Raw genomic sequence first — 10,938 nt, forward strand, 5'->3', positions numbered from 1 at the left:
TAACTGATGCTTTGAAAATAGGGCATATGTGCATGGTAAAATAGGTCATGCATATGTGCATAACTTAATAGATAGACAGATATGTGATTATTATTTGTTTTGCCAATTCAAACGACAATTCTTGCATTTAAACATTTTGCATGCTTTATCTCTACTCAAAATGCTCAGTGCTGAGCGCGATTAAATGCATTGATTGGCTTTTGCACGAATCTATTTCCATGCAGACTAAACAAAGCTGTGATTTTTCCCGACGCCGCTGTATTAGGGCAATATGACGTCATGAACTGTATGTGACTGTACGCAGCGCGTGCCGCGGAGCGCGTGCTCTGAGCACATGGAAAAGGGCTCGAGACGAAGTGCCCAAAGAAATACTCCAAACCTGAAATGGAATATCAGTAACAAATTATTCACATCTGGAGTAAAGGGGTAGGTGTTGCATTATTTCCCCCTTACCTTGCGTTATAATTTGATTTTATTTTAGAAGAACACATGTGTTCATCTTATTACTGAAGCATAAAATTGATGCTTTAACAATAGGGCATATGTGCATGGTATTAGATATATTACATATATGCTGACGTTAATGGTTTTATAATGCCTATTCACAATATGTAACTAGGAATGCATCTTGTAATTAATCTAATGTATGTCAATCTGCTTGAATAGAAACAAAGAACAATTTTATATTCCCACCTGCCAAATATAAAATAAGTTTTTCTTGTAGCAGTATTTTGATTTTAGTTTCTCTTATTAGTTTGCATTTTATGTTATCTTATGTCTGCTAATCATCTATTTGATGAGTTACATTTATAATTCATTACATATCATCTGGTCTATATTATAGATTGTTAAAAGTACTTTTGTATCTTTTAACTGGCCTTAATTCATGCATGCACCCATTGTTCTTAAGAAAACAGCTGCAATGAGTTTGCTCAGACTGGGTTCCTTTTGTCTGTATTTCACAAAGAGATTGTGTGCAGCCACATTGCTCCAAATACACCTTAATTGTTTTATATAATAGGACCACCCTTTCTTAAAATATTATTCCAATAGCATCTCAATAGGCTGATTAACATTTTAATTTCTTAAAAAAAAATCTTCCTAACAAATATCGCAAGAAATGGTTGAAAGCATTCTGCAATGGTTCCAGATTTCTTATAAGGTATTAACAAAGCATGTTTTGTCTCCAGCCCAGGGTATACTATTTCTGCAGAACATATAGCATGAACTTGAACAGGCTAGCTTTTTCATTTTTAATTTGTATTGTCACCTGACAAATGTATGCAGAGACTTTGCAAAGTTGCCTAACATTGCTAAGGTGTGGTGCACAGGTCGGCTCAGATTGGTATGTACAACACATTTTAATATGCAATATTCAATGTATGCAATATTAAACAACTGGGTGTGTACGTGCAAGTTGACTGCAAGAGCAAAACCATGTCTAATACATTTAAGGCTCTTTCATAAGCATTCTATTACAGTAAAAGTAAGCAGTTGAATGTAAGCAGAAAAAATAAATTGGTTCCCCTGGCCTGGCCCATCCTTCTCCAGGTTCACATGGTGCTCCTTTGGCAGTGACAGCACAAGTCTGACTGAGGGAGGTAGACCACACACTAACAACACAGTCAAGGTCTGTCTCGGCTTCAGGGTTGGTCTTAGACAAAGGTATATGATGCAGTTAGGGTTTAGGGTATAGGACTGAAATAGTAAGCTATTATATAATTATCTAATATTATAATTAATATAATATATAATATAATTATTATATAATTATCACAACCCACAAATGAAACCAGTAATCACTAATAGACCTTCTAAGTAGTGGATATTACACTTTGTCCTCTTGGCAGACACTGTTTATCAAGTGACCTGCTTTACTTGGCACATTTAGAGTGTATTGGTGCGTCACTTGAATATCTTCCTGTCTTGTTAAACTCTCTTTGTTTATGTAGTGAAGAGTAGTACTTGCACTATTATTTTTTTTTCAAACTTTAAACAAACCTAACTAAAAATGCTTTGGGCTATATGGACATTAATGATGGCGCGAATCCTGTAGCTTCTTGAGGAAAGGTGTGCCATTACTATTCTATTTGTTCAGACTGACTGTTACAATTTCAGGAGTTCCAAACAGCTTTCCAAAGAAAACTAAATGGAAAAAGTCCACTCTGGCTCATAAACATCTTCAAAATATCATTGGTCCATGATGAATTCGTAGCTGTGCTCTCAGAATTCATTTTCTTTGTCATCGTCAGACTTGAATAGAAGCATGAACACACTGAAGAGCTGCTTGATAGCAGAAACTGAATTTGTAATTCTAGTTTAACAGTGACAATGTTTTGTCATGTTTAATACTGTACAGCTTCTTGCTTTAAAGTAATTTATTGTATAAAGTGCTATATAACTAAACATGACGTGACTGGAACTGCAGAGCTGGTGCAAACATCCACATTGCTATGACCAGCTAAGTGACCAGAAAACATCTACACTTCCATCAATTGTGTTATTGAGAGAAAAGCATGTTGTACACATTTTCATATTCATCTAAGTAATGCTCCAAGCAGATGTTCACAACAGGTATACCGTTTCTCAGGTATTTCATACCTATTTTTACCCCTAAGCGAAGAATGAATAAATAAAACATACTGTATATATTGGGTATATATAAGGGGTGTTCACATGAGCAAAATTTGACGGGCAAAAAGTCTCATTGTGTTGGCTCATTTTGCATGGGGTAACTGCTACTTGAATTGAAAACTTTATGTTGATCTTTATTGTAAACACAGTTTCAGGGGTAACAAAGCCTTTATTAAACATGTGTTCTGTGTATAACTTTTGTATGTAACTTCTGAGATCGGTCTCTAAGAACTCTGTTAAACTGCAGTTTACATAAATTGGATCCATCAGCTGTGTTATAAGGCTGTGAGAGAGGGTTGAACAAGCTCCTTTGGCAACACAGAGGCCAGCCTGTTTTCGTCCTTTGGATGGTTTTTCCATGTGGTTATGTAATCCCTCCCCAGTTTGGAATGGAGGTCGCCACTGCGGCGAGATCTGAGCCGACACTACAGGACTGTCTGTCTTTGTCCTCGCCGTCTCCCTCTTTAACCACCCCCCCCAACTCTGGCCCCTGTAACACGACATCACTTCCTGCTGACATCACTCTTCACTCTGCCTATAACCATATTACCACACACTCTCTCTGCTGTTTGTAGTCATTCATTCACATTCTGATCTCTTCTTCTGTCTTCTTTCTGTTGCTTCCATGTTCCATGTTAGGCTGAGCAATATAGTAAAAACAATATAGATATACATATTTACATTCAAAAGTTTGTGGTTGTGTTTTTTGAAAGAACCTCTTATGCTCACCAATCATTTAATTTGAAACAGTAAAAACAGTAATATTGTGAAATATTAGAATTTAAAATGTTACATTTATTTAAAAAAGTAAAAAAAAAGTTTTCTATTTTAATACATTTTCAAATGCAAAGCTGAATTTTCAGCAGCAGTTACTCAAGTTTCAGTGTTGCTTAATACATACATACACACACACACACACACACACACATATATATATAATATTGTAACATGTGTGTGTGTGTGTGTGTGTGTGTCTATGTGTTATGAATGACGATATATAACAGTTTTCTTAATATTTTGTGTATTTACTCTGAAATGGCTTAAAAGTCATCAAACAACTCAAACTCTTTTACTCAAGTAGATTCCAGATGCTTAACGTAAAATTAACATATATATTTAAAATGATAGATTTTCTAGCATATTTACATGCTGGTTTCTAATAAAATAAAAAAAGTTATTTAAATACATTTTCACCAAAATAATAATATTCTGTATAGTAATAATAAATATATTTAAATAAGACATTTTAATATATGAAAAATGCTACACATGATCATTTTTGAGTGATGGTGCAAAAGAATTGTTGAAATGGACAGTTTGAACTGTGACTCAGAAATAAACTGAACTTTTCAACTTTATAGCTGTATTCGTTACTTAAGTTAATCACAGAAGCAGTATAAAGCTTGAGTCTCAAGAAAATTTATGATTGGAAAAATACAATCGCAAGTTTCTTTGTGAAACTTAATGTGCATTAATTGCATAATTTTATGTCACCAGCAAATTCATTTTACATATATCAAGTTGCAAACATGCTCTCTCTTTCTTTTTCTCGATTTCTATTTCCCTTTTCTCACTCTTTCCATCAGACGGCAGTGACGATGGTGGCGGCATCTGTGTTTTGCCTGGACCTGCTGACCCTGTGCTGTCAGCCTGCCAAGAGGCTTTCTGCTTTTTCTTGGCCATGTTAGCTGTGTGAGAGCTGGCGATTACAGAGTGCATTCTAGGCATAAAAAACAGCACTGGAAAACTAAGCCATCCAGATTTTCACACTTAAAGACACATGTTCGGACCACCAAAGTTCAGGACTCCCGCTGTAAGCCTGATCATTTACAGTCTGGGAGCATAAGGCACCTTATATTTAAGCAGACCTCCCCAAGACAAACATGCAGACACGTACATGCGCGAAAAGCACATGCTTGTCTTCTCAAACAGCTGTCGAGGAAACAGTCTGTGATGTCAGACTCTGTGTTAGTAGCTTTACTCCAAAAACCAGCTTGTTTTTAGCATTATAGACTGAATTATGGTTATGTACTCTCTACTATGTTTTCTGTGATGTGGTCAGTACTCTACAGTAGAGACTATTTATGTCTGTCTCGGCCTTAAATGAAAGGGTATTTGTTTATGTAATAGTAACTTAGTGTAAGAGATGACTGTTGAATATACAGTAAGCTGCGAAAGACTTAGTATAGACTAGCGCTTTATGATAGCATGTAAGCAGCTCAAACTGACTCAAACACACCACACATGCAACAATTCCAGGCAATATGGAAATTTCTAAGAGCTACTGTATATGTGCCTTCAGCCCATTGAATTAAAACACACTGAATGAATAAATGAATGATGCATTTAAGTCAGGACATTGAGGTCAGTAACAGAGTATATTTTCCACAGTTATATTCACATATACGAAATCAGGTCAGGAAATACCCAACCTAGTGATTGGACAAATAAGTTCATTTGTGATTGCATTTGAATTATTTTAAACAAAAGTTAATTTTAAAATATATGGACACTATTACTAGTTACTCTCAATATTAAAAACAGCAACTGGTGTTTGAGGAATAAGCAGGCATCTGATGTTGCAGTTTGTAGAGTACCTGACTGGGGATGCCCTCTGACCGTGAGCACTGTGGGATTAGTTTCAGCTAAGGTCGTGTGTGTGTAACAGTGTGTAAGCGTAGCGGCAGTGTAACTGCAACAGCAGACTCCTGTTGTGCTTTCACACTGACAGCTGCGGAACACAACTGTGGCTCTATACTGAAAATAATGTATTTCCTTCAGTATCAGTGGCAAGGCTACATAAAGGCCAAGGTGGCACTGGCCCACTCAGATTGATGGCTGGTTTTGACTGCATGTTTTTGATGTCTCTCTTATCTGTCACACATTTGACATAGTCTTGGTGTCTTTACTAATGAGCTGATAAGTTTAATCAGGTGTGTTTGGTTAGGGAGACGTCTAAAATTTTGCGGTGTTGGGGGTTCTCCAGGACCAGGGTTGGGAAACTACGGATATAAAGAATAAGTTAGAAGATCCTGGGGGGTGAGTTTTGATCATTCCAGTTGTGCCCTATTCTATAGAGAATGGTAAATGCAAGAGCTGTAATCTTTCAGATCAATCCAATCTAAGTATGCACCCACTGTAAAGCATTCCCCGATTGGTCTTTACTAATCACCCCTACCCACTATACCAACACACCATACTTAAGATTCATACTTAAGATTGGTTGAACTTCCCAACATTTTCAAATGAGATTGGAAAGTATGCCAGAGCCCTGCAGAGTTTAGATTCAACCATAATTAAACAGACCTGATCCAACTAATCAAGTCCCTTCAGGCTTATTTCAAAAACTACATGGTATGTGTGCGGAGCAGGGTTAGGAACAAAACTCTGCAAGGCTCCGGCCCTCTAGGAATTGACTTTGACACCCCTGTCCTATAGCTTTAGCAAAGCAGCATACAATGCCATTTTAATGACAATTTCTTTAGATCTATGTGTCGTGTTTATGTTTGAGCTCATCTCAGTTGAGAACATCTGATCTAAATAATGTCCTATGGTTTACTAATGTTTGTTTAGAAGCAACAACCCAAAAGTGTGGCCCAAAGCTGCATGTGTATACTGTTTACATGTATTTGGTATTTTCTGGTCTCCTGACACATTTAAGCTTATTGTATTCTGCTAGTTGAGAACTTTTCAGTGAGATGCAAGACTATCTCTTATGTATGATGCTTAACAGATCACATTTTCAAGTAAAAGTCCCATTTTTAGTTTCAGTTTAGGCATATATTTTAAGCTCATATTTCTGGCCTGTTTGTCTTTCAGCCAAAACCTGATAATGCTGCTGAATTAAACTTTCCTATTTTTATCTCATGAATCACACAAAATGATGTGCTTTAGTTTGAGAGTAGACACTGAGATCCACCCTTTATCACCAAGCTCCACTCAGTTAAAAATTTTGAGCTGGCTACGATCGTAGTGGGTGGACCTTCCATTCTTACTTTTTTCTAAAAATCATTTTTTTTGTCATGAATCAAATAATATAAATGTATAAACATATTGCTTTCTCAATGAGATATCGGTTTTGGGCTCAATAAGTGACTTTTCAGTGTTTTATTTTGAATTTTACATGCTACAGTATGTATGACAAAACAAAATAAGGCTCAGCGTCGAAAAACGTCTCAGTTACGTAAGGTAATCACCCTTGGCCGTTTCCTGATGGAGGGAACAAGATATGTTGTGGTCAAAGTTCCAAACACTAAGGGTCAAAATAAAAAATGGAAGCCACAGGCAAGTGTCTGACATCTTATGAGAAACAGGCCAATGAAATTGGTGAGGCTAAATTTTCATAGCTGGCCATGGCCCAAGGTCTCCATTGTCATAAATAGGTAGCCCAGCCATTTTGTATTGAGAAGTTGAGAAAGTGTCTCAACCAACTCTTGGTGGCGTTCCAAAGTTGTGCCATAAAGGACACAATGTCTTATTCTTCCATCAGCGAACAGGGTTACCATACACGTAACCAAGACATATTCTTCCTTTAATCAGAGGAAGGAGTCCACGTTGTGTCAAAGTTTTCAGACACTAGGGCGTCCCTACACTAAAGCCCACAACTGCGCTGAACTGTGTTACCGAGTCCATTGGTAGCGCAGATGCGGGTAAGACCTGCATGTGACCTGCATGCTAACCCTAACCCACCCTAACAAATACAAATGTCTGCTAGTGAGGCAACCATTTTGCCAAAGCTGACAAAGCAGAAACACCCCTGTTTGCCAGTGCGCCTTCATTAGCCATCCCAAGGAGCGGCATATGGTAAGCCTCTGTACTGATAAGTCGTGAGATTCGCATCCACAATGTCCATTTGAGAGATTCCCTGTTTATAGAAGAAAGCCTTCACATTTTTTCTACTGTCCTCCAAAGCAGACAAAGAGCTGTTTCAGACAATCTAAAACCTGTCTGATGCTCCGCAAATAGATGTGGTCAAAGCTTGCATTGGGCCCACATAGACAGGTCTGGGTCTCCCTTGCGTCAGAAGGGATAGCTTTGCAGAATCACCACTTGACCCTAAAAGGGAATAGCTGGGCAACCTTTTGCTCTTTTGTTGACTGTTTTGGTGTGTCCTATACCAAGTAGCAAGACAGCCCGAAGTGATGCAGCATCCACCTCCCGGTGCCCTCCCATTAAAAAGTGGAGCTAGGCTGGTCAGCAAATCCCTCCTCCCTGGGTCGCTATCGTCTCGGGTCCGATTTGAAGCCCTCCAATTGGTTCTTAGTAGCCTGATGACGAGCTAGCAGTGCCACCTTCCTGTGAACAGTTTGCCATTGTTCAGGGCTTTACTGTTGTCCCCTTAGAGCTTGACGACGCGGTTGGAGGTTGCTCGCTTCAGGGTTCCAGGGGTATAACCCAACCAACAGTTGGAGGCAGGAGTGTGTTAAAAGGCCGGGCCTCTGTCTGCTTTTTACTTTTCGAGAGATTGGCAGAAAAAAAAGCTTCAACATTGTCACCAAAACCCGACAACCTAGAAATGGGGTTTTGAGAAAGTGAATTTTCTCTGCATCCTAGCATCCCCTGTCAGGTTGAGCCCACAGGTTGCGCGCCCTGTGAGGCAGTACTAATGGAAGACATTGGCCCCAACTCCCCAGAGGCTGCCTGGCGTTGAGGTTACTGACCACTCATTCTCAGTTGCAGATCTTACAACACCTTTGGCTTGACAGACCTGGCATGCACGCGGTCTGAACTGCAGCCTGTCCATAGGCAGCGTAAGCTCGTCACACGCACCACAGGGACAAAGTAAACTTACATGCCCCGGTGGACCGGTGTCACTCGACTTGTCTCAGGGCCTCCGCCAGGCTGCCCCTAGCATCTTGCAAGCAAAGATGCAACCGCAATCGCGGCTCTTCCCGCTTCACCCAGGATTGCTAGGCTGGGGCGACCATCTGGTTTAACTCTGGGGTGGAGTGTGGCTGGAACCAATACTTGTTCGCAGTCGAGAGAAACACATCCAGAAGGCAGGGGGGGGGAGTCCACTCTAAGCCAGTTTGCTCTCTCCAGAGCTGCCGGATAAGCACGTTCACCGCATTCTCTGAGCGTCAGCCCTGTCAGACACGGGAATTAAAGAGCCCCCGGAGGTGCCATGTTCAGGGGCCTGAATTCCTGGCGCTCTCTGTAGTCGGCGTACACAGGCCCACCCCGCCCAATTGCTCGCAATTGAAAACTCACTCCTCTTCTCAAGCCCCAAATGAGAAAAGCCAAATGACAGCGATTACAAGAAATAAATGAAGTGCTGGGCCCCGGTCATGGAGAGACACTGCGATCGGCTTGCAAATTTCATTGGCCCATTATTCTCAATGATGTTCAGAGGTTCAGCCTGGGGCTACCCAAGTGTGACCCCCTCAAGTGGGTTGAACTTTGATGTGAATGATTCCCAATTGACCTGCCTGGAAATGCGAGCCCATACTGGAGTTTGCAGACCTATTAGCCGAACAGACCGATATGAATGGCTGGTCGAATTGGTTACCAGCCACAGAACATAAATAGTGATCTCTGCTTTCGGTTTTGGTGGTACTGGCCTTTATAATTTGTTTTTTGACTTTATTGTAAAAAAAAAAAAAAAATCTACCAACCCACGTTAAAACTACCCTCTGAATGTGGACTTGAATTGATTTCTTTCCGCTTTAACTGTGTTTCTTAAATTTGTGATACTGTATACCATTTCCACAGGCAGACCACCCAAAACTTTCCCACACCCTCTGACACACAAAAAATCAAGTTCAGACTCCGTCTCCTAATCTCTTTCTCCTCTCACTTACCTTCATGTTAACAGATTTAGCCTATGTCAATTTCTCATTGCTGATCGGTTTCCCATAGCAGGGGTGTGTCCGGTGAATGAATTTGCCATGATAATGAGGTTTTTATGAACAGATAAGCCTCTGATGACTCAAAGACATTTGAGAAAAAAAAGGTGTATGAAAGAAAGGAAGATTGAGAAATATATTGTTAGAGTTGAATTTTGAATTAATGGGCGAGGATAGCCTGTTTCTTTTCAGGTAACTCTTCAGGCACACACAATCACACTGCTTAGGTCTTTAAGAGTTTCAGTTAATCGTGAGTCCCACACCACAGTTGAAAGTCCAGAACGCTACAGAGAGTTGAAACAAGATGGATAAAAAAAGCCATAGAGAGATTAATGGCTGTCTCACTGGCCATTTTCTAGCTTCTGTAATTTGTGAGTCATTGCTACTACAAACAGTGTTTTGTTTCCCTGCCAGCACACCCGCATGCCAGGACAACAGACACTGATGGACAAAGATCTACCACTAACATGTACACGGCATTATTAAAATAAAGCTTACTCATCTAAACTGTCCCAACTATCCTACAGCACACTACAGAGGAGGGGCTGTTTAACAGGATATCTGAACATTTATCCATTTGGAAAGATCAGATATTAAACAAGTGGGTGTTATTTGAAAGAATATTGTTTGACGGTTATGTAACATGAAACGGTAACAGATGCCTTGTGTACTTTTCTCACAGCTGATAAACTTTTAGATTGTGGTGTTTACTATTACTATTTCTCATGTATTGCAACATACCCTAAAACTAAGCAATAAACATAATAATTTGTACATGAGTCATTGTGCAGCTTGCTTAGGAAAGGTACGTATTGTATTTTTTTTCAAGGCGAACAGACATTTGTCTTACAGATAATAAAATTATTTTTAGACTAGAATATTATTGACACTAAATTGTTGACTTCTTTGACATAGGCAAAGAAAAAAGAACTAACTAGTAGAAACCACGCAGAAAAATGACCTACTGTTGGTGATCATCTTTAAACGAGTTGTTTTCACTGGGGTCTAAGGGTCCACAGAAAAGTTCAGGGAAAAAAAATTGTATTTAAAGGTTTGTGATATTAAAAAGTTTTAAAACCCCAGGATAAAGCTCTGTCCAAGCTTTATGTAAGGGATAATGTACATCAAGCTGGTTGTTATCACAGAATAACCCCCGACAGTGTGATCAAGACCCCAAAGCGAAGCAGCTAATTTCCACATAATAAAAATAATTAGACGCAAATATGGATTTGAGTTGAATATTTGAATTCAAAGCTTCTGTGAAGAAAGCAGTTGCTAGCAAGTGGCAAGTTCAAAGACAGACATACGGTAGTCATACCACTTATTACACAACATTTCACCACATAAATAAATAAGACGATAAAAGAAATTGATTTGAGACAAAACTGTTTTAAAATCTTACCAGTTTGTTAGTTATCTTATAATCCATTACAGTGAACAAAACAATCATTGCAAAATG

This window comes from Cyprinus carpio, chromosome A24, assembly GCF_018340385.1.
Source record: "Cyprinus carpio isolate SPL01 chromosome A24, ASM1834038v1, whole genome shotgun sequence".
NCBI classification, from domain to species: Eukaryota; Metazoa; Chordata; class Actinopteri; order Cypriniformes; family Cyprinidae; genus Cyprinus; species Cyprinus carpio.